The following is a 24876-nucleotide window of genomic DNA, read 5'->3' as shown; positions in this document are numbered from 1 at the left end:
GGGTAGATAGGTTAGGTTAGATCCGATTAGGTTACGTATTTAATATATGCTATGGTTTACTCCTCCTTTACAACTCCAAATAACTCCTCCTTTTTTTGGGTTGTTCCTTTTTTTAAGTACTTTTTTTCTGCTTTTGGCGTTTCTCGCTTAATGACGAGGCTCCATGATCTGTCAATTACATTTATGTTAAAAATAATATTTTACTGAAACATTTTAAACTGGCAATATTATGTTGTTAAGAAGTAAAAAGAAAGAAAATAATTTTTGCTTCTTTGCAGAATTTTAAGTAATTTTAAAATGAGAAAAAAAGCGCTAAAAATTGTTTTTAGTCTAAAATGGTCAGAAACTAAGTTCCATTGTTCGCCAAATAGGCCACGGTTAGTAGCAACTTAAGCTTGTGGGCAACATTCATAATTCAATGGTCAACAAGAAGGGACTGAAAGTCTGGTTCTGTGATGCTTTATGGAGCTAAAACATCAGCCTCAACCCTAAAGGCCATCGATGTATTCCAGTCAAAAAGCCTGAGAAGGATCAAAGGTCTGTGGTTGTTTGACTTCGTAAGTAACGAAAAGCTACTGCAGCTCAACAAGCAGTCTCGGTTTTAGACCCAAGCAGCCGAGCTACCTTACGATGGTTCGGACTCCTGCTTCGAATGGCCCTGCATTTACCCGCAAACACGATCTTTAACTTTGACCCTATGAAAGCCGGTTGGAAGCGACCTCTCGGCCGACCGAAGAAACGATAGTCTGACAACCTGTCAAAGTTCCTGGTGATGGCAAACATCAGACCGAGTGAAGCTCAAACGCTTGCCATGCATCGAAACGGAACGTCGCTCTCTACACGGACCAGCGCCCGACAGGAGAACTAAGTTAAGCGAGTAAGTTAAAGTCATAGTTTTGTGTAGAAAATGCAATAAATGATTTAATTGGAAAACCTAAAATGTAAAGTGATTTTTTTAGCCAGAAGCTACAACATAGGACACGATTTTGAATTCAGTGTTCCATCTATTCAAAGGGCGTGATTTAATTTCATATTTTGATTGTCTGAAGTGCTCAATCCCTTTAGTACAATCCCTTTAATGCAAGCTTTAGCATTCAATTGTTCATATTAAAAGCTCTGATTGTAAACTATTTCTAAGATTGAGTAAAAAGGATTCAATACACTTAGGCAAGAAGCAGAAACTTTCAATTTTTTTCAAAACTAAATTTCAGTATCCAGTGTATTTTTAGTTTTTCATTCCCCAATTTCTGCTTTTGAAGACAAAAATATCGATCGCTTTTCCGTCTCTCATCTTATTTTATATATTCCCCTGGTGAAAACTCTGACGATGACAGCCTGGATGTAAAAGGTTTGAGCTTTCCAATGCTATGGCGTGAGGTCTCCGCTCTGTTGTATGCTCCCTTCCCCTTCCTTATCCCCCGAAAAAAACGTGCTGGTGTGGTTTCATACTGATGTCAGGGTGGACCCTTGAAGAGTAAGCCTAATTAAAACTGTGATTGCAAACAGAGCTGCAGGGTGACCTTATGAGTGGCACCGTTCGAAGAAAAATATAGCCAAGTAAACAAAACAACATTAAACTGGATTTTGATGAATGGATAATTTTTCTGGGTTTGGGCTTTTTTGGGCTTGGTAGCCTCTTCCTGGCTATTTTGTCTATAATGACTCTTGTTGACAGAAGAGCATCGCCAAGTGTGAAAAATAATGTTGTGATCCAGATGGCCCAAGGATTACAGAGAGCCTCCGTTAAACTGAAGGTTCAAGTGACTGCACTTGTTAGGAGTTTCAAAAACTCCTCTCCCAGGGCTAGGAAACATGAAATTAGTCGATATAAAAGTAAAGGTCTTATCCTAGTACGGTATACCTGATAAGTACGTTAAAGTGAATAGTACTGTGTACAATAGCCAATACTGCTGCGGTTACAGTAGGAAGTGATGCTAATGGCTGATTTGGTGCTAAGCCAAGAGCTAAGTAGGGTTGTGTCTTATCCCCGTTCCTATGGATTATTTTGATGGACTTTGTTCTTAGGATACCGGAAAAGTCACTGGGAGAGTATGATATCAAATGGGATGGTAAAACCCTCCTAAGCTTAAAATACGCAGATAATTTGAGTGTTCTAGAACTTAGTAAAATAGTTAATTATCGGAGGTTTTGAGAGTTAAGGATGCAAGAGTAGGTGTGCAAAATAATTCTAAAAAGACTAAGTCATTTTGACTATGAATAAATGAGAGTGAAGAGACGATGCTGGGTAACGAGAAAATCGATCAAGTGGATAGCTTCACTTACCGGGCATTATGGGTAAAGATGCAGTGGCGGATCAAGGGGAGGGGCGAGGGGGCACCCCCCCCCCTCAACGTGGTCTAAAGTAGTATAATTTACTTTATTAACGCAAGTTTGCGTTAGTTAAACTTGCCCCTAACGCAAGTTTATCTGATCAACCTATTTTGCGCCCTCCCCCCTAAAAAAAGTCCTGGATCCGCCCCAGTAAAGATGGAAGATGCAATGAAAGACCCATGGTATTTTTTCTTAGTTGATAAAAAGATTGGGAGAGTAGGAAGATCTCTCTTGGAACCAAGATTAGAGTATTGGAGCATATGGTAATGAAAATTGCAAAGCTTCGCAGGTAGAGCAAAACATGTTATATATTTTACATAGGAATTGTCTAAGAATAACTTTGGGCACAAGTTTGACCAAACGTATGTCAAACAACACGGTGTACAAAAAGAGTGTTTGGGTTCCACATTCTAGGGCTATAAAGGAGAAAAGGTTGAGATGATTTGGACACGTTTAACTTATGAAGGATGACATACTGCCTTCTATCTGGCCATATGACTTCTGGCCTTCTATCCATGGTAAAACATAAAGTAGTTTGTTTCCGACTGAGGAGGGAAGGGTCCATAAAAGAGTATCCAAAAGAAATCGTAAGTTCATGGGAGGGGGTGAAGTGTGGAGCTTTAAATAGGCATGGATGGATGAGGAGCATGTACAGTTGTTTTGGGGTCAGGTGGCTACGTGCTACGAAGTAGTTGTAAGCAGTAGTAGTATTCACTTTGATGGATTGATCGAAACAATATACTGAATTTTTTTCGTGTGTTTGCTAATTTGCATAAGTAATACTTAATTCGAACTTCTTGAAGTTGATGTTTTATAGGCAACAACTTGTAAGGTATATCAAGCAGTTCATGGTAAGAAATTGTATGTAAGGAGTGACCATGGCTAATAGTAACCGAAACTCTAAAAAAGGATTCTTGATAACTATATGTACAGCAGAATGATTAGCTTTTTATGATCATTATATATATATATATAAAATCGATCAAGTGTAAAGGTGCGCACAAAAAACTACGAACCTGAGAAATTTGCCTGATCTTTAAAATAGAGGAGGGGGACATCCCCAAACGCTTTCTTGTAGAGGTTTCAAGTTCCCATCTATAAAATTTGGAATTTTGTATTTTGTTGAAGAAGGAAGATCACGGTTTCTGTTGTTACTTTTTTCCAGGGGCTCTCGCATAGAACCAATGGTCCTAAGAAATTAGGAGACAACTATTCGAACGAAAATAAAAAGTTCAAGAGCCTTTTTAAAATGCCAAAAAGATTGTGCTATAGAAAAGTGCCGTTTTCTGCCATTTTGCGGTGCCAAACTACAATTTTGACCCGAAGAGGGAAATGTTGCTATCAATTAAAAATTCTAAGGTATCAAATACATTTGAAACTACTAAAAAGCTATATGCTGAGCTTTACAGTTTCAGAGGTTGAATTGTTGCACGGTGGCACATTCGTTTTTAAATAGCTAAATAGTCCATATGTAATAAATAGGCAATATAGCAATTAAATTACGAGTATCATTTAACCAAGTTGATTCACTTGATATTTAATAAAGCTTTTTACAGTGATGTTCAATTTTGTATCAGCTATTATGAAGAGGGCCGGTCATTGCGTCACTTGAGGGTGGATGTCTGATGAATCAAAAAGTATATTTTTATACCCGATCTTTCTATTTTTCGTGAGCTTTCTATTTTCACGCAAACATAGAATAGAGTCCCGGGGTGGAGAGGTATAAATTGATCTTTAATCTCCATTGATTTTGATTAAGACTTTACATAGGTGCTTCCTATTTATATAGACGTCACTCATATATATATATAGTGCTTCCTATTTATATAGACGGTACTCAAGGTGCCGTCTATGACGGCACCTTGAGTGCCGTCATAGAACTTCTAAGGAAGAGGCATCCAAGTATTACCAGAAGCTTTTCATATCGACGTTTAAATCGAAATATTGTGTTTTATGTTTATTTTTATAAATGAACATAAGGTGTCATTTTTGAACATAATATGAACATAACGTGAACGAAAATGAACATAAGTTCATTTTTATAAATACAAGTCATCAGTTAAGTGGCAACAAACTATCCGTAAGGAGTAAGGAGCAGTAACGGAGTAAGGAGCAGTAGTAAAGGAGTAGGAGCAGTAGCAGTTACAGTAACGGAGCTTTAAATAAAGCTTTGATAGCAACATGTAAATATTTGAATCACCTTTTTAAGGTAATTCTAAAGATATAACATTTATTAGTTTTAAAGTTCCTTAACAAAATTTGAGCCTGAGAAAATTTGCTTCATTCGAGAAAAAGGGGAAAACACTTTCGTGACTATTTACTTTCATTGGCGAACTGAACTCATTTTTAAATTTATTATTCTTCTGTCTTTCATTTTTTTTTTTTTTTTTGAGAATTTATTTATATATATATATATATATATATATATATATATATATATATATATATATATATATATATATATATATATATATATAATCAGTTACAAAAATAATATATGCAGCAAACATACAAATATAGAAATGAGACACAAGAAAAGATAATAAGCGTTTGCTAAAACTTTGACAAAGAAAGCAAACTAAAGGTTGTTTTAGTTAGAAAACTCTTTCAACATCTATGTAAGACATGAAAGCTTTCAGAAGTCGATTTTTTCGTCTTGATCTTGAATTTGTAACATTTATGAATTATATATGAAGTTCTTATGAAGTTTATATGAAGTTTTCTTATCAAAAGTTTTGCCTTGGTAAAATTCTCAAGGTTTTGAGAATAATAATATAGTGAGAATTAATATAATCTCCCTTCCAAAGAAGGGAGACGATATTAATAAAAATTTTACCGAAAATCTCAGGATTTCAAGAAACCTAGGGCACAAGTCTTAACCTTCTATTGAAAGAACTAAAAAGAATAAAATATTATCCATTTCCGACGACTCTGCATAGTTGTTTCTTGTATATCATGTATATATCATATATTGTATATATCATGAATAGTGATATAATAATGTGAAAATGTCTGATCATTATGAATAATTATTATAAATTATCTCATTGTGCGTAAATATTTTCAACTTAACCTTAGTAGGCAAGTAGACATGAATTTATTCTGAGGGAAGGGTAGGCAAATTGTACAGGAAGGGTCAACAAAGGTTCAAAAAACTTTCAAAATTTGAAAAATATACTAATAGGCTCTCTACCCCTCCCCGCCCCTTAGCTAAGCTTTGGTATTATGAATAATACCATAATCAGTCACTTGGATCCTTATATACATATCACCGAATGACGCCTCTGGATATTTGATGCTGAGAAGCTGATAATCCGCGATGGACCTCACAGATTTAATTTCCCCATTGTAGCAGACATTGATGCATCACTTCGAATTTTTCTACTGTCACCTACCCTTTCGTCTTCATCCTTGACGGTCATTTCTATGTCAATCTTGGTATATTTCAAGTGATCCGTCTTATTAAGATGTGTTCCATATGCGGACTTCTAGAGGAAGATCCTTCGGACGATGAGCGCAAAGACACACCTGTCGCGTGAATATGACAAACTGTCAAACTCTTTCGAAAAACTAAGATTGTGCCAGAATATACTTAAATTCCAAATAAAGACAATTTTAAAAATAGTAAAGAGGAATTGTAAGAAAGAATAAGATTTAGGAAAGAATAAGAATAAGCTTAGATATAAAGAATAAGAAATAAAGACATAAAGAAATAAAGAAATAAAAATAAAGAAATAATAAAAAGAATAAAAAAAATAAAGAAATAAATAATAAAAAAAGAAATGAATAAAGAATAAGCATAGAAAGAATAAAATTTACGCTGAACAGGAAAAGGGCTGTTAAGTTACCTGATTTATTCAAATGTATGTAGACAATATGCTTTGACTTAGGCCTAGTACTGATAGGACAAGATATACTGTGAGAAATGATTGCACTAATCAAATTAAACTATGTTATGAACCATATAGGAGTTTTTTCAAAGGGGTATACTCAGCCCTCTTCCTTATTCTGCCGCTAAATTTGAAACACAAAAAATTATTACTTCTTCGCAGTTTAAGCAACATATTTTTGAAAAACTGTTTCAACTGCCTAGTGATATTTCGCTATATTTGTAGTCTTCTAAAAAACTGTAGACTTCTAAAAAAAACTTTTATTTTCTACAGCCCACTTAAAGGTTTTTTCTGTTTTTAGTGCTGTTTTGTTGAATCAGTTTTGTGTTTTCAGTAAATAGCTAGTTTTTCAGAATTCTAGAAATGTAGGGAAATATCACGAGCCAGTTTAATTGAACCATTTTTACAGAAATGTGCTGCATAAACTGAGAACTGTACTTTTTTTAAATTTTCCTATAAACATTTTTTCTCTAAATAACGGCGAAGACTACATTACCTTTTCATAATACAAATAACAAAACGTAAAATAACGAGGAATTAATTTAAGGTAGTTTCCTTCAAGCTATCATGCTTTTTTTTTTCTTATTATTTTTTTTTTTTAGTTTTTGGTCACGTATTTTAATGTAAGCCTTATTTTATATTTACCTATGATGTGCTGTTGATGGCTCTTAGACCTAGAGCCAAAATTTAGAAAAAAAAATTTACTGTCTTAAAATAATTCTTCGTTGTCAACTTAAATGTAGCTAATAGCTAAAAAAAAAACTAACCAAAAAAGCAAAAAAAAAAGCTGAAAAGAACTCAAAATACATTTTTCAGTCTTTCCTCTTCCCTACACAATTATCTTCTGAGGCCTTTTCTCCTTTTTGAAATAAAAAAAAAGTAAGTAAGTATGACGGCACTAGGCCCTTATGGTTCAAACCAGTGGTGCTGATCTCCGTTTCGTGGCCCTCAGCCAGGAAGTACAATAATGGGCTGGGGGCCAGCCATCCTGTTCTTTCGCACACCCTTCCTGCTTACCTTTCCCAGATTTCTCCAGGTACCCATTTAAAGCTGGTCGATTCTGGCTGAGCTTACAGAGTCACGCCACTAACCCTGTTCCAAACTAAATAACTGGCTACGTCAGGGATCGAACCCGTGCTCCTTGGACAAAGAATTCTTAAACCAGTGCGCCAACTTTTTAATATCTTTAGGGGACAAATAACAAAATAATTCTTGTGAAATTTCCAGAAATTTTGGAGAAAGTGTCCCGGTATTTGAACCTTACATGTTGTGTTCAGCCTATTTTATGGCCTATGTGTGTATATCTCAGCGAATCACTAAACTTTTTAATATCTTTTAGGGGACAAATAGAAAAATAACTCTTATGGAATTTCGAGAAATTTTGGAGAAACTGTCCCGCTATTTGAACCTCACATGTTGTGTTCAGCCTATGTGTGAACATCACAGCGAATAACTAAACTTTTTAATATCTCTCAGGGGACAAATAACAAAATAATTCTTATGAAACTTTAAGAAATTTTTGAGAAAGTGTCCTGTTATTTGAACCTTACATGTTATTAAATAAAAAAAAAACAAGTTTTTTAAACAGAAAAAAGGAGCGACATTAAAAAATAAAACGAACAGAAATTATTCCCGATATGAAAGGGGCTGTCCCCTCCTCAACGCCGCGCTCATTACGCTAAAGTTTTTTATTGTTTTAAAAAATAAAGTTGTGAGACAGAGTCAAACTTTAGCGTAAAGAGCGAGGCGTTGAGGAGGGGATAGCCCTTTCATATACGGAATAATTTCTGTTCGTTTTAAGTTTTAATGTCGCTCCTTACTTTCAGTTTAAAACACTTGTTTTTTTTATTTAATTTCTGATCGTTTTTTAGTTAATACAGCTTTAATTTTGGCTCACCGTCATTGAATAAGTAAACAAAATTTGCATAAAATTTTACTTTTCTTTTGCTAAATGGATGTCTCTAAATTTGGTTATGACGTAATTTACAAATCTTACTTACGTAACGAACTTCTATATTCGTATATTTTGCTTCTGGCAAAAAATACAAAGCTGCAGATTTTTGCAGATATGAGTTTGAAACCTATGTTATAGGGTTTTCTGATACGTTGAATCTGACGGTGTGATTTTCATTAAAATTCTTTCACTTTTAGGGGATGTTTCCCCCCTCCTTAAAAAATCAGGTAAATTTTCTCAGGCTCGTAGCCTTGGATGAGTAATACTAAACTTAACAAAATTCATATATTTAGAATCAGCATTATAAGCCCATTCTTTTGATACATTTATTGACATCAAAGCTCTGTTTTTAAAAGTTTCGATTACTATTGAGCCGTATCACTTGTTTTTTTTATTGTTTTTTTTTATTACGTATATGTTATTACGTATATGAGGGTTCCCCCCTTAGTCAATACCACGCTCTTTACGTTAAAAGTTAAGAAAAAATTTAAATCACAAACCTCTGAATCACAAAGGCCGTTTAATGAAAATAGGTAGCTCTTTTGAAAACACTAAAAACAAACTGTAGCGTAAAGAGCGAGATATTGACTTGGGGAAGAACCCCCTCATATACGCAATAATTTCTGTTCGTTGTAAGTTCTAATGTTGCTTCTTACTTTTAGTGGAAAAAACTTGTTATTTTAAATTTAATTTCTTATCGAATTTTAAATAATGCTTGGAAATCAGGCGCCCCCTTCATAGAAATGTCCCTTACCACAAAGAAACATCATCCATGGAAATATTCTCCCCAGTATCCCCCTCCGCCCTCCCCCCCCCCCACCAGAAAAAAAAATTCTTCCTGAAAATGTCTGTATACTTCCCAATAACCAATACAATGTATAACCAATACCAATGTAAGCAATGGGCAAAGTTCATAACTTGCAGCCCTTCCCCTGGGAACTTTGGGGAATTAAGTCATCGTAAAAGAAGTATTTATTAGATTTTCGACTATACTGAACAAAATGGCTATCTCAAAATTTTAATTGGGTGACTTTGAGAAAAAAATGAGCGTGGGAGGGGGCCTAGTTGCCCTCCATTTTTTGGTCACTTAAAAAAGGCACTAGAACTTTTAATTTCCATTCCAATGAGTCCTCCTACGATATTCTAGGAGCACTGGGTCAATATGATTACCCCCGGGGAAAAGAAAAAAAACAAAAAAAAAAACAAATAAACACGCACCCGTGATCTTTCTTCTGGCAAAAAATACAAAATTCCACATTTTTGTAGATAGGAGCTTGAAACGTCTACAATAGGGTTCTCTGATACGCTGAATATGATGATGTGAATTTCATCAATGTTATATAACTTTTAGGGGGACTTTCCCCCTTTTTTCGAAAATCAGCCAAATTTTCTCAGGTGCGTAACTTTTAATGGGTAGGACTAAACTCGATGAAACTTATATATTTGAAATCAGAATTAGAATCTGATTCTTTTGATGTATCTATTGGTATCAAAATTCCGTTTTTTAGAGTTTCGGTTACCATTGAGCCGGGTCGCTCGTTACTTACAGTTAGTTACCACGAACTGTTTGATGTTCAGCCTATATTATTGCCTATGTCTGTACCTCTCAGCGAATCACTAATCTTCAGCTCTAGAAACAACCACGTATCGTTACACGAAGTTTAACAGAAGCGAAGCAATTATTACCTTTTGCAATCAACAGTGTTTCTCTAAAGTTACAGACACTTACCAATTATGTAAAGTAAGGCTTTTTTAGAGAGATAGGCAGAAGCTTGGAAGAAATTTTTCCTACCTGATCAGAATTAGTGGAGTGACAGACTGGAACCAGATTGCCTGGATATTTCGTTCTTAAAATCGTTTGAAGTATCTTCTTCTTTCTGTAAAGCGTTGTATATTTTTTACTAAATTCTTCAAAAATAGTTCGGAATAGGACTTTTTAATTTGTTCTGCCAATGTATTACATGTCTAAAAAACTCGCCTTGAATCAACTTAAAGGTAGCTAATAGCTAAAAAGCAAAGAAAAACAGTTGAAATAAGTCAAAATAAATTTTTCATTGTCAGAGTTCAAGGAGTGAAGAGCTAAACAAGTTTTCAATTGAATCGGATATAGTTCTTGCTGAAATTTGTTGAAATTGTGTAAGGAACTAAGCACATATTACAAGCGTGAGTACTTAGGGGTGGACGATTGGAACATTTAGTAGTTGAAGTTTTTTACCTGTCGCGCCCCCCCCCCCTTCGTATCTGCAGATTGTATAATGGCAAAATACAAAGAGTTCGATCTTGTCCTAGCTTCTTTTCAGGGATACTCCTTATGGCCATCAGTAGTTATTAAAACCACCAAAGACCAGAAAAATCAAGCTAGATACCTAGTCTTTTGCTACGGTACCCACTCTGAGCATTTTATAGCTGAAGCTCATATCCGCAACTGGAATGAGCATTTTAAAGAAGCCTGTACAAGGACAGATAAAGATGTAAATAAGGCTTTTGAAGAGCAGCGCCTATTCCCTGATATTTTCAAGACTAAGAGTAAAGCTTACTTGTCTCTACCCAAAAAAACTAAAGTAAAATCCAGCCTAGCGCCGTCAACTCCGACTTCCGCAGCAGCATCTACTTTAAAGGAAATAATAAATGAAACTCAAGAGGAAAACACAAACAAAATCAGAAAAAATGTTCAATGTTCCTTTAGTACCTACGCAATTAGACTAAAAATGAAGATATTTATGCAGAGTTTCAACTAGCTATGGCTAAGTTTGCTAAAGACAAGCTATTTTCTTGCGAAAACATACAAAATCAGAAAAAATGTTCAGTGTTCCTTTAGTACATACACAATTAGGCAAAAAATGAAGATATTTATGCACAGTTTCAACTAGCTATGGCTAAGTTTGCTAAAGACAAGCTATTTTCTTGCTAAAACAAACAAAATCATAAAAAATTTAAAATATTAATATATTACCTAAGCATTAAGTCTGAAGTTATTATATTTATGATGAGTTTAATCTATCTATTGATAAGTTTGCTAAAGACAAGCTATTTTCTTGCGAAAACACACAAACTCAGAAAAAATGTTCAATGTTCCTTTAGTACCTACGCAATTAGGCTTAAATGAAGATATTTATGCAGAGTTTCAACTAGCTATGGCTAAGTTTGCTAAAGACAAGCTATTTTCTTGCGAAAACACAAACAAAATCAGAAAAAATCTTCAATGTTCCTTTAGTACCTACGCAATGAGGCTAAAAATGAAGATATTTATGCACAGTTTCAACTAGCTATGACTAAGTTTGCTAAAGACAAGCTATTTTCTTGCGAAAACACACAAAATCAGAAAGAATGTTCAATGTTACTTTAGTACCTACACAATTAGGCTCAAAATGACGATATTTATGCACTGTTTCAACTAGCTATGGCTAAGTTTGCTAAAGACACGCTATTTTCTTGCGAAAACACACAAAATCAGAAAAAATATTTTAGGTTAGGTTAAGTTAGATTAGGTTAGGTTAGCCTACGTACGCGCGCATATAAGTTAGGTTAGGTTGGATTAAGTTAGGTTAGGTTAAGTTAGGTTAGGTTAGATTAAGTTAGGTTAGGTTAAGTTAGGTTAGGCTAGGTTAGCCTACGTACGCGCGCGTACGTAGGCTAACCTAGCCTAACCTAACTTAACCTAACCTAACTTAATCTAACCTAACCTAACTTAACCTAACCTAACTTAATCCAACCTAACCTAACCTATATGCGCACGTACGTAGGCTAACCTAACCTAACCTAACTTAACCTAAACTAAAAATATTTTTTCTGATTTTGTGTGTTTTCTCAAGAAAATAGCTTGTCTTTAGCAAACTTAGCAATATCTAGTTGAAACACTGAATAAATATCTTCATTTTTATAATAATTGCGTAGTTACAAAAGGAACATTGAACATTTTTTTCTGATTTTGTGTGTTTTCGCAAGAAAATAGCTTGTCTTTAGCAAACTTAGCCATAGATAGTTGAAACTCTGCATAAATATCTTCATTTTTATCCTAATTGCGTAGGTACAAAGGGAACATTGAACATTTTTTCTGATTTTGTTTGTGTTTTCGCAAGAAAATAGCTTGTCTTTAGCAAACTTAGCCATAGTTAGTTGAAACTCTGCATAAATATCTTCATTTAAGCCTAATTGCGTAGGTACTAAATGAACACTGAACATTTTTTCTGATTTTGTGTGTTTTCGCAAGAAAATAGCTTGTCTTTAGCAAACTTAGCCATAGATAGTTGAAACTCTGCATAAATATCTTCATTTCAGCCTAGTTGCGTAGGTACTAAAGGGACATTGAACATTTTTTCTGATTTTTTGTGTTATTGCTAGAAAATAGCTTGTCTTTAGCAAACTTAGCCATAGCTAGTTGAAACTGTGCATAAATATCTTAATTTTTAGCATAATTGAGTATGTACTAAAGGAACACTGAACATTTTTTCTGATTTTGTGTATTTTCGCAAGCAAATAGCTTGTCTTTAGCAAAATTAGCCATAGCTAGTTGAAACTCGACATAAATATCTTCATTTTTAGTCTAATTGCGAAGGTACTAAAGGAACATTTAACATTTTTTCTGATTTTGTTTGTGTTTTCGCAAGAAAATAGCTTGTATTTAGAAAACTTAGCAATAGATAGTTTAAACTCTTAATAAATATCTTCATTTAAGCCTAATTGCGTAGGTAATAAAGGAACATTGAAAATTTTTTCTGAGTTTGTGTTTTTTCGCAAGAAAATAGCTTGTCTTTAGCAAACTTAGCCATAGATATATTAAACTATGCATAAATATATAAACTTAAGCCTAATTGCGTAGGTAATAAAGGAATATTGAACATTTTTTCTGATTTTGTGTGTTTTTGCAAGAAAATATCTTGTCTTTAGCAAACTTAGCCATAGATAGTTTAAACTCTGCATAAATATCTTCATTTTTAGCATAATTGTGTATGTACTAAAGGAACATTGAAAATTTTTTCTGATTTTGAGTGTTTTCGCAAGAAAATAGCTTGTCTTTAGCAAACTTAGCCATAGCTAGTTGAAACTCTGCATAAATATCTTCATTTTTAGTATAATTGCGTAGGAACTAAAGGAACATTGAACATTTTTTATGATTTTGTTTGTGTTTTAAAAAGAAAATAGATTTTATTTAGCAAAATTAGCCATAGATAGTTGAAACTCTGCATAAATATCTTCATTTAAGACTAAATGCGTAGGTACTAAAGGAACATTGAACATTTTTTCTGATTTTGTGTGTTTTCGTAAGAAAATAGCTTGTCTTTAGCAAACTTAGCCATAGATAGTTGAAACTCTGCATAAATATCTTCATTTAAGCCTAATTGATTAGGTACTAGATGAACATTGAACATTTTACTTCTGATTTTGTGTGTTTTAGTAAGAAAATAGCTTGTCTTTAGCAAACTTAGTCATAGCTAGTTGAAACTCTGCATAAATATCTTCATTTAAGCCTAATTGCAGAGGTACTAAAGGAACATTGAACATTGTTACTGATTTTGTGTGTTTTCGCACGAAAATAGCTTGTCTTTAGCAAACTTAGCCATAGCTAGTTGAAACTCTGCATAAATATCTTCATTTTCAGTCTAATTGCGTAGGTACTAAAGGAACATTGAACATTTTTTCTGAGTTTGTGTGTTTTCGCAAGAAAATAGCTTGTCTTTAGCAAACTTAGCCATAGCTAGTTGAAACTCTGCATAAATATCTTCATTTTTAGTCTCACAAGTATGGTATTAATTTTTCTATCTCCCACCGAAAAATATAGAATTGAACTTTAAATTTCTTTATGTCTTTGTGAAATAAAGAACTGAAGTGGCAGCTTTTTGTTTTCTCTGGAGAAATTAGAATTGAAGTATGTTCTTTGGTAAAGTTCAGAAGAGAACTTGAACTTTCCTTGACATCGTTGAGAAAATTTTAAATTGAACTAGAACTGTTTATCTTCCGTGAAAATATTCACAAGTATGGTATTACTTTTTCTATCTTCCACCGAAAAATTTAGAATTGAACTTTAAATTTCTTTATGTCTTTGTGAAATAAAGAACTGAAGTGGAAGATTTTTGTTTTCTCTGGATCTGGAGAAATTAGAATTGAAGTGTGTTCTTTGGTAAAGTTCAGAAGAGAACTTGAACTTTCCTTGACATCGTTCAGAAAATTTTAAATTGAACTGGAACTTTTTATCTTCCGTGAAAATATTCACAAGTATGGTATTACTTTTTCTATCTTTCACCGAAAAATTAGAATTGAACTTTAAATTTCTCTATGTCTTTGTGAAATAAAGAGCTGAAGTGGAAGATTTTTGTTTTCTGTGGAGAAATTAGAATCGAAGTTTTTTCTTTGCTAAAGTTCAGAAGAGAACTTGAACTTTTCTTCACTTCGTTGAGAAAATTTTAAATTGAACTAGAACTTTTTATCCTCCGTGAAAATATTCACAAGTATGGTATTACTTTTTCTATCTTCCACCGAAAAATTCAGAAATAAACTTTAAATTTCTTTGTCTTTGTGAAATAAAGAACTGAAGTGGAAGATTTTTATTTTCTCTGGAGAAATTAGAATTGAATTGTGTTCTTTGGTAAAATTCCGAAGAGAACTTGAACTTTTTTATCTTCAGTGAACAATTTGAAACAGTATTTTAAATTTTTCATCTCTTCGAGCCAGATTGAACTTTTTTATCTTCAGTGAAAAATTTGGAACAGTATTTTAAATTTTTCATCTCTTCGGGTCAGATCTGAACTAAAGTGAAAATTTTTTATATTATTTGAAAAAATAGAAATGATCAATGACTAATTTCTTTTTCATTGAGAAAATTCAGAAGAGAACTTGAACTTTTATTCACTTCGTTGAGAAAATTTTAAATTGAACTAGAACTTTTTATCTTCCATGAAAATATTCACAAGTATGGTATTACTTTTCTATCTTCCACCGAAAAATTTAGAATTGAACTTTAAATTTCTTTATGTCTTTGTGAAATAAAGAACTGAAGTGGAAGATTTTTATTTTCTCTGGTGAAATTAGAAATGAATTTTGTTCTTTGGTAAAATTCAGAAGAGAACTTGAATTCTTCTTCACTTCATTGAGAAAATTTTAAATTGAACTAGAACTTTTTATCTTCCGGGAAAATATTCACACGTATGGTATTACTTTTTCTATCTTCCATCGAAAAATTTAGAATTGAACTTTAAATTTTTTATTGGGGAAATTAGAATTGAATTTTGTTCTTTGGTAAAATTCATAATATAACTAAAATATTCACGATCAAAGTATAACTTTTCATATATTCTATGAAAAATTTTGAAAAGAAATTTAAAATTATTCATCTCTTTGAGAAAAAAATCTGAGCTGAAGTGGAAATTTTTATATTATTTTTGGGAAAAAAGATTTGATCAATAACTTTTTCATTTTCATTGAGAAAATTCAGAATCGAAGTTGAACTTTTCTTCTTCCGGGAAAATATTTGGAACAGAACTTTAATTTTTTTCATCTCTTTGAGAAAGGTCGGAATTGAATTTAAGAAAATTTAGAATTAAGTGAAACTTTTTATCTTCATGGAAAATAATCACAATCATAGTATAAATTGTCCTATCTTCTATGGAAAAATTTAGAATTGAACTTTAAATTTTTATGTCTTGGTAAACTTAAAAGTGATATGGAAACTTTTTATTTTCTCTGGAGAAATTAGAAATGAATTATGTTCTTTGATAAAATTCAGAAGAGAACAAGAACTTTTCTATCTTCTATGAAAAATTTGGAACAGTATTTTAAATTTTTTCATCTATTTGAGAAAAATCTAAACTGAAGTGGAAAATTTTTATATTATTCTGGGAAAATAGAAATGATCAATAGATTGTTTCATTTTCATTGAGAAAATTCAGAATCGAAGTTGAACTTTTCTTCACTTCGTTGAGAAAATTTAAAATTGAAGTGAAACTTTTTAATCTTCATAGAAAATAATCACAATCATAGTATAACTTTTCCTATCCTCTATGTAGAAATTTAGAACTGAACTTTAAATTTTTTATGTCATGGCGAACTTAAAACTGAAGTGGCAGCTTTTTATTTTCTCTGGAGAAATTAGAATTGAATTGTGTTCTTTGATAAAATTCAGAAGAGAACTTGAATATTCACGATCAAAGTATAACTTTTCCAATATTCTATGAAAAATTTGGAACAGAACTTTAAATTTTTTTCATCTCTATGTGAAAAGTCGGAACTGAATTTAAGAAAATTCAGAATTAAAGTGAAACTTTTTATCTTCATGGAAAATAATCACTATCATAGTATAACTTTTCATATCTTCTACAGAAAAATTTAGAATAGAACTTTAAATGTTTTATGTCTTGGTGAACTTAAAACTGAAGTGGAAGCTTTTTATTTTCTCTGGAGAAATTAGAATTGAATTGTATTTGTTGGTAAAATTCAGAAGAGAAATTGAACTTTTCTATCTTCTATGAAAAATTTGGTATAGTATTTTAAATTTTTCATCTCTTTGAGAAAAATCTGAACTGAAGTGTAAAATTTTTATATTATTTTGGAGAAATAGAATTGATCAATAACTTATTTCATTTTCATTGAGTAAATTCAGAATCGAAGTTGAACTTTTCTCTTCCGAGAAAATATATTGAACTGAACTTTAAATTTTTTCATCTCTTTGAGAAAGGTCGGAACTGAATTTCAAAAAATTTAGAATTAAAGTGAAACTTTTTATCTTCATAGAAAATAATCAAAATCAAAGTATAACTATTTCTATCTTCTAAGAAAAAATTTAGAGCTGAACTTTAAATTTTATATGTCTTGATAAACTTAAAACTGAAGTGGAAGCTTTTTATTTTCTCTGGGGAAATTAGAATTTAATTGTGTTCTTTGGTAAAATCCAGATTAGAACTTGATCTTTTCTATCTTCTAAGAAAAATTTGGAACAATATTTTAAATTTTTTCATCTCTTTGAGAAAAATCTGAATTGAAGTGGAAAATTTTATATGATTTTGGGAAAATAGAATTGATCAATAACTTATTTCATTTTCATTGAGAAAATTCAGAATCGAAGTTGAACTTTTCTTCTTCCGGGGAAATATTTGGAACAGAACTTTAAATTTTTTCATCTCATTGAGAATGGTCAGAACTGAATTTAAGAAAATTTAGAATTAAAGTGAAATTTTTTATCTTCATAGAAAATAATCACAATCATAGTATAACTTTTCCTATCTTCTACGGAAAAATTTAGAAGTGAACTTTAAATTTTTTATGTCTTGGGACTTTTCTTGTTCCGGGAAAATATTTGGAATAGAACTTTAAATTTGACTCTTTGAGAAAGGTCGGAACGTAAAAAGTTAAAAAATACCATGTTAAAAAATTCAAGAAAGTATTTACAAATTGGGGAGGGGACTCTTTGAGGTTGGAAAATGGGTTTAGGAATGACATTATGAATGGAACTTGTTCAGAAGATATAATAAAGCCATAAAAAAGTATTAAAAAAAATGGAGAGGGGACTCTTTGGGGGGCCCGGGGAGGGTGTTTGGGGGACCCTTGGAGGAGGGTGTCCCTTCTGTGTCTCAATGCACAAAAAATATTAAAAAAATGGGTGGGGAGGATGGGGATGGGGAGGGGAGGGAAGGAGGGGAGGGGGAGGGGAGGAGGAGGGGAGGAGAGGGGGAGGAGGAGGGGGAGGTGACGGTGAGGAGTGGGGAGGAGAGGGAGAGGGAGGGTGGGGGGCCCTTTGGGAGTCTGGGGGACCTTTGGGTGCCGGTGGAGGGCCTTTGGGGGTCCTGGGGGCCGGTTGAGAGCCTGGGGGACATTTGGAGACCGGGTGAAGGCCTTTGGGACCCCGGTGGTCTTTTGGGAGCTCGATGTGCCTTTGGGGGGCCCGGGGTGGGCCTTTGCGGGTCTGGGGGGCCGGTGGGAGCCCTGGGAACCTTTGGGGACCGGGGGTTCCTTCTGGATTGGGGTATGGGGATTGGAACCCTTTGGATCGGGGTAGGGCGATCGGGGCCCTTTGGGGTTGGATAGAGGACCTCACGACACTGTTCAAATAGAACTTGTTTACTATAACGACCACACTCAAAACCTCTTCTGAAACCCTTTCTAAATCATCTTTTAAAACGTCTCTAACGGTTTCGCCGAAATAATTACATAACCTATCTAAAACCGTTTCGCCCAAATAATCCCCAAAAAGTAATTTCTGTGTGTTCCCTTTGTTTTTTGGCATTTCTTTGCTTTCACATTTCAAATTTCTAGGAAACCCTTTCCTTCGTTAATCTCTTCATCTCATAAATGTTCCTAGCTAAACTATTATGGTTTCGTTAGAATATCAATTTACCTCTCCGACTTAAAGCTCCGTGAAGCCGTATTTAAAAATAGAATTTCTATCTCTTTAGACTCCCACATAATTCCAAGATAACAAGTGATGTCATTTATGATTCCTGACACTAAAGAACAATGAAGCGCTATTTAAAAATAGAATATTAATTTTTCTCTCTGTCCTAAAGAATGTTTATCCCTCAGACCTAAGATTAAAGAAGCCTTAATGTTTCTTAATTCCCTCTTCGTGAATCAACAATTTCCCCGCCGATTATGTAAATCCCTCAGGCCTAAAGATTAATGAAGCCATGTTTGTTTCTTAATTCCCCCTTCGTGAATCAATAATTTCCATAGCGATTATGTAAATCAACTTCTCAGGTTAAGATAACCAAACAACAATTAAGCCATGTTTGTTTATTTATCCCCCCCTTAGTGAATCAATAATTTCCCCTAGCGATTATATAAATCCAAGTGAGAAAATTCCTGTTTTTTCATTGTCACTGAGAAAACTATATAACAGACATGAATTGCTGTTGACATCCATAAATGTGACAAAGTTCCTGTTTTTCAAATTCTCACTGACAAAAACCATAAAACATCCATAATTTGATGTAGACATCCGAGAAAAACAACAAATAAATCGATCTTGGAAAAAGAGGTCATTGAGCGATTACGTAATCTTTCTCCCTAGGGACTCTATGACCATATTGTTTCATAATTCCACCCAGACGTGAATCAATAATTCCCCCATCGATTATGTAAATCACCCCTCATGCCATTACACGTGGCGAAACAACAACAACAGATCGATTGACCTTGACCCCCATTAGACTCGATCGATAATCCTTGAATAAATTATGTCCCGTCATAATTAAACTAAATTGTTGATGGCAGCAGGGGTGACTCGTGGGACCTCATGATAGGGTTCTACTATTTTGTTTTTCATTTTTGAGTAAGCATTTCATATGTCTTCCCCCTTTGTACAGGCCAATGAGCCTTTGGGGGAATAATAGCATGTAATATTGTATGTGTATATATAATGAAGAATAAAACTTATCTTATCTTATCTATCTTATCAGGCTTTCCTCTCCCCTAGACAATTTTTTTAGGCCCTTTCCCCTTTTTGAAATGACGCCTTTTTGAATTGCTTCAGGCGAATTATTTAGCAGCACTTAAAAACTATTTTTTAATATCTTTTAGGGAAAACATAACAAATAATTCTTATAAAATTTGCAGAAATTTTGGAGAAGAAAGTGTCGAGCTATTTGAATGTTGTATTCAACCTTTATTATTGCCTATGTCTGTACATCTCAGCAAATCACTAATCTTCAGCTTTGAAAACAATCACGTAACGTTCTACGACGGGTAACTGAAGCCAAGCAATTATTACTTATTATTCAGTCAGTAGGTTTCATTTAAGTTGTGATATTTTATGTGATATTTTAATTCTATCTGTTTTCTCTCACGGCTGAAGAATGGTGTCAAAACTTTTTTTTAAATCCTATCTTGGGAAAGGGGGACTTAAAATTGAACGTTATGTGAAAGAAGGTCAAATATTTTTTCCTCAGGCCTCAGAAAGAGTGTGCGCTACGTTTTTTTTCTTTTTTTCATGCCTTTCGTCTGGTGCCCTCTCTCCAGGTAAAAGTACTGTATAAATCAAGGCCGTATTCGGGGGGAGGGCTAGGGGGTTTGAACCCCCCTTCCCCGAAATGTTTGTACAACTATCAAAAACGTAACAAAACTGAATATAAAAAAACTTTTGATGCATTTTTAAAGTTTTTTTTACCCCCCCCCCCCCCGAAAAAAACTGGATACGTTCTTGATATGAATTTATAGTATTTATATATTTTTTCATTTACTGTTTTTTTCCTTTTCCTTTCTTAATTATGATTTTGAATCATAGGCACTTTTAAGGACACACAAATTAGGCTTTGTTGTAAAACTGTCTCCCATAAATTGATTTAAATTTTATTGCTTCTTTATTAAAACAGACTTATCTTGAAATTTATTAATTTAATAAGCCAATATAACAATTAAATATTTTTCCTTGTAGCTGGGATTTTATCAAAATTCTATTAGTTTTCTAGCTTTAAAATATATCGGTCTTCTATTAATTTTTTTTACGATCATCATTGTATAGGGGGATATGGTTTAGAAATAAATGATGTATATCTGAAAGGAAACACGATTATGCTTCAAATATAAAATAAATAAAAAATCCAGATGAAATCAATCATTTTTCCATATGCTAAGTGCAGAATGGCAAGCAATAACATTTATAAAACGCAACAATCACTACATCATTCTTCACGCCCGTGGTAGAAATATTTCCAAAATCCTCTCTCAATAGAAAAGGGGACGGAACAGAGTAAAAACCTATGTTACATGCCATACAATTCTATTATCGAAAAGCTTTGAAAGATTTTCACGTCATCAGCCATGCAGAACTGTGATAATGGGAATAAGGGGGCATATACCGAATTTTTATCAAGTCCTAGATTGATGGGCCGGCAATTTTCTGGTTGCTGTTTATGTTTCCTGAAACGTATTTTTCTCGGTCAGAAGTAGGGTACAGTAGGAATTCTTACAAATTTAAGGAAGACCTTTATAGATGTCAATTATTAGGTGAAGGAGATGAATAAATGAACCAAGTGTTGTGGTTAAGACGGGAAAATAACGGAAAAAAAGGGAGAAAATGGGTGAAATAAGATAAAACATTAGTGAATAATTTGACTTTAAACCTGAAAAACGAGCTAAAGTGAGAATGAAACTAATTCTTAAAAATTTCTATAATCGATATCAACCGTCTAGGGCTAAACAGAAAGCAGGTCGTCCGCGTTTTGGGTGGGAAGATGTCGTAAAGAAAGATTTAAGGAAAAAGGGAGCTTCTTGGGAGGATGTAAAGAGAAAGGCTTTGAATAGATTGGTATGGAGGAGGAGCGTGGGTAGCTGTGTTGGCCTCAGGCAGTTTGCTGCTGCGGTGAGTTGTTAGTAGCAGTAGTAGATATTTATCTCCAAGCAGGAACACAAAGGATAAAATTTTGACCAGTTCATAACAGTCTGGGGAGAGGAGTTTATTTTGAGGAGCCACATTTGGTACAAGAAACAACAAAAAAAGAAACAATAGGAAAACAGGCAAATTAATAGATGAATAATTCTAAAATGGCAAAAACAGTTACAAGACTCAAACCATAGAAAGTAACAACGAAGATCACATTGCTTTTCCATCGTAGAAACATTATAATGGACAATGCAGACATTAAATTAGATGAAGTAAATAATAATTTTAGGTCATTCGTAGTTAAAAGATAAAGTAATTACAGTAATGTAAGAAGGAATATAACAGATATTGAATTGCAACAATAAAGTTGAACTTGATCTTCGTTCTACTTTCTTGCTTTGCTGAGGCAGGCTATTAGACATACAGCTGAAATATTAAATTAGTTTTTTTCTACAATTCACTATCTTTAAAATATACTCGCCAAATTATCTTCTTTATTGTCTGGGTGAAAGCATATTGGGTGAAAAGCAGTGGCGTAATTTCGTCAAAATCAGGGGTGGGGCAATGTTAGAGCCAATTTTTCTAAATCAAGTGAAAATGACAGTGTAAACTGAAGATTTATCCATATAGCACCACAAAAGCATAGATATACTAAATATATATGGGGGGAGGGGGTAAATAGGGTCTAGGGGGACAGTTGCACAGGTTAGATTGGACCTGGAGACTTGAAAAGCCAAACTACAACATCAGCTTTTATCTCATTTTAATTTTGGTCAAGATCGAACTACCTGTTCTGGTAGATATTCTATTCACAAAAAATTGGACCCCCCCCCCCCGCACTACAAAGAGTATGGCTAATGTTTGAAACCAAAAAGGCAAACGTGGAATTCAGGACGCACTATCCGTCAAACTTGGTCGACATCCAACAGCCGTGTTCTTTTAGTTGCCCTGATTATAGGACTGTAGCTCCCCTCCCTCCCTTTCACCAAGAAAGGTGAGATCGGCTTCAGTCACTGAAAAAGCTGAGATCGGAGACCAGCTCTTACTTCCTATTAGGTTTTGTTTCTATCTGGAATCCAAGTTTGTAGTTGGTACGTTGACAAGAGGAGAGGGATCCCCTCCCCAAACTGGTAGATTAGGCCTTATTTCCCTGGCAAACACCTCTAAAAGGCAAAACTAGGAAAATTTTCCTGCTGTTACTTCCCAACAAGTTTCATTGATATCTGATAATCTCTTCTGTTACATGCCCTGACGGCAAGAATATAGGGGCCTCTCTCCCTCTATCCCCAATAGAGACCATAAAGGGTTTTGATCCCCCGGGGGTATGACTGGGAAACCCTTAGCTATTAGTCTCCACTAGTCAAGATCAAGCAATCACTGCTAGTAGACGTCCTGATCACAAGAATTTAGGGAGTCGTTCTCCATTTCCCACAGAAGTAAAAAAAAAAAATCAAAATATAAATTTTCGTAAAATCAAGAAAAACTGTTTCTCTGAAGTGTGTAAAATTTCCAGTAATTTTCAAGAAGAAATAGAAATCATATTGATTTCTAGTCTACTAAATAGTATAGCCAGGAAGCAGAACGAAACTTCATATGCATCATTCAAAGTAAGGCTCGTAAGGAACAGAAAATTTTCTCTTTGAGAATTTTAAAAATAAGGTTTTTGATTTCGATTGACTTTTGTGAAAATTGTATAACACCTATGAGGCTGTAACCCAGGAGTAAGCAGGGATGAGCCATACTCCGATATGACTCACAGGTGACAGGAAGGGGGGGGGGGGAATTGCAGGATTTTGTCATTTATATTTCTATCAGAAGAGGTTGTCCAATCTCATTTGTTGTCCAACTTGATGGGAAGTAAAAGTTTTTGTCTTAGTTATTCTTCTATGTTTCCTAAAATCTATCCAGTCTCTGTGAGGGGAAAGGAGGGGGTCCCCAAACATCATTAGATCATTATCATTAGAGCGTCTCCTAGACTGACATGTCAGATCTCAATCAAAATTAGTGAGACCCAGGAACTAGTGTCCTCGTTCTGCTTTTTGGTAATAAGATCCAGACATGGGCGCTGTGAGGGATGGAAAGGGGGGAGGGGTCTAAATTCTCCTCATCAGGATATCTAACCAAAACTTTTGTTGGATCTGAGCCAAACTTTTTGGAAAGCAAGACTAAATGTCTTACTTATGCATTTTTGGAGTCTATATTTTGATCTTACCTCTATGAGGGGGGAGGGGTCGTACTTAATCCTTATGCATTTTCCAAAAAAACTCAATCGCCTACAGTGAGGGGTCATCTGGACATATGACATAGCAAGGCCATATCCAGGGGGCATTGCCCGGTTTTAACCCCCCCCCCCCCCCCGAAATTTTTGACCGAGTCGAAAATAAGTCTAAAATTAGTAAAACCTAGGGAAAAATCAGTAAAATTAGTCGAAAACTGAGTCAAAAATTAGTAACCCCCCCCCCCGAAAAAAAAATCCTGAATCCGCCCTTGTGACATAGACAGTAACCAAAAACAGAAACAAATTAAATCACATGAATTTAAAAATTTTACTCTCCAGCAACAATTTTATCTACTGTTATCTACTGTTATCTTCTGTAGAGATTTACAGTCAAATATTGTATTCTGTAAATCTCTTATTACATCACAGCACCAAAAAATCAGTACAAATATGCTTAATATTTCGATATAAGATATATTTTTCTTGATGGGGGAGCACCATTGAGGCTTCTTTCTCTTGTTTTTCACTGTCGTTATGGGTTTTCATTCATGATTCAACCGAATTTTCCCAATGTCTTTCTGAACACCGTATATTCCGTTTTCGGTATTTACCATCGGACACGCCTTCTTTCGGATTCCACAGGAGCATCCGCGTTTCTAAGAAAAGGTAAAAGGTTTCGTATATCATCTGAGAACCTTTGAATTTGCAGAGATGGGTGGAGTAGCTTGTAAACATGGGTCTAAATAAAAGACAGCTTTGGGATGAAATGAAATGAGAGGGTATCATATTTTATTTCTTTTAAGGAAAGAGCAGTTTTCAACGGTCACATCATTGATTGTGTAGGAGGATTTGGTATGTTTACATCTTTTTAACAGGAAATACATCATGCAATTTTTTTCCATCAAGATATTAAAAGGAAAGTGTCATGTGATAGAAAACGTTAAAATACAGAAACTTGACTTTTCTATTGATATTCACAAAGAAGAAAAACATAAATGCTCTTTCAAGGCAAATGTAAGTTTTGTACCCTTACATTCCCCTGCATATTAAACATAATCAAGGGTGCTAATTCGTGAAAATTTAAGTGTGGAGGGGCGATAGATTTTTAATATTTTAAATAAAATTAAAAAGGAAATTATTAAATCCAGGTGTGCGGAGGGTTAATTTTGATTTTTTC

Source organism: Artemia sp. Qi Xiang Cuo, chromosome 8, assembly GCF_049724085.1.
Source record: "Artemia sp. Qi Xiang Cuo chromosome 8, ASM4972408v1, whole genome shotgun sequence".
NCBI lineage: Eukaryota > Metazoa > Arthropoda > Branchiopoda > Anostraca > Artemiidae > Artemia > Artemia sp. Qi Xiang Cuo.
Note: the sequence above shows the minus strand (reverse complement) of the source record.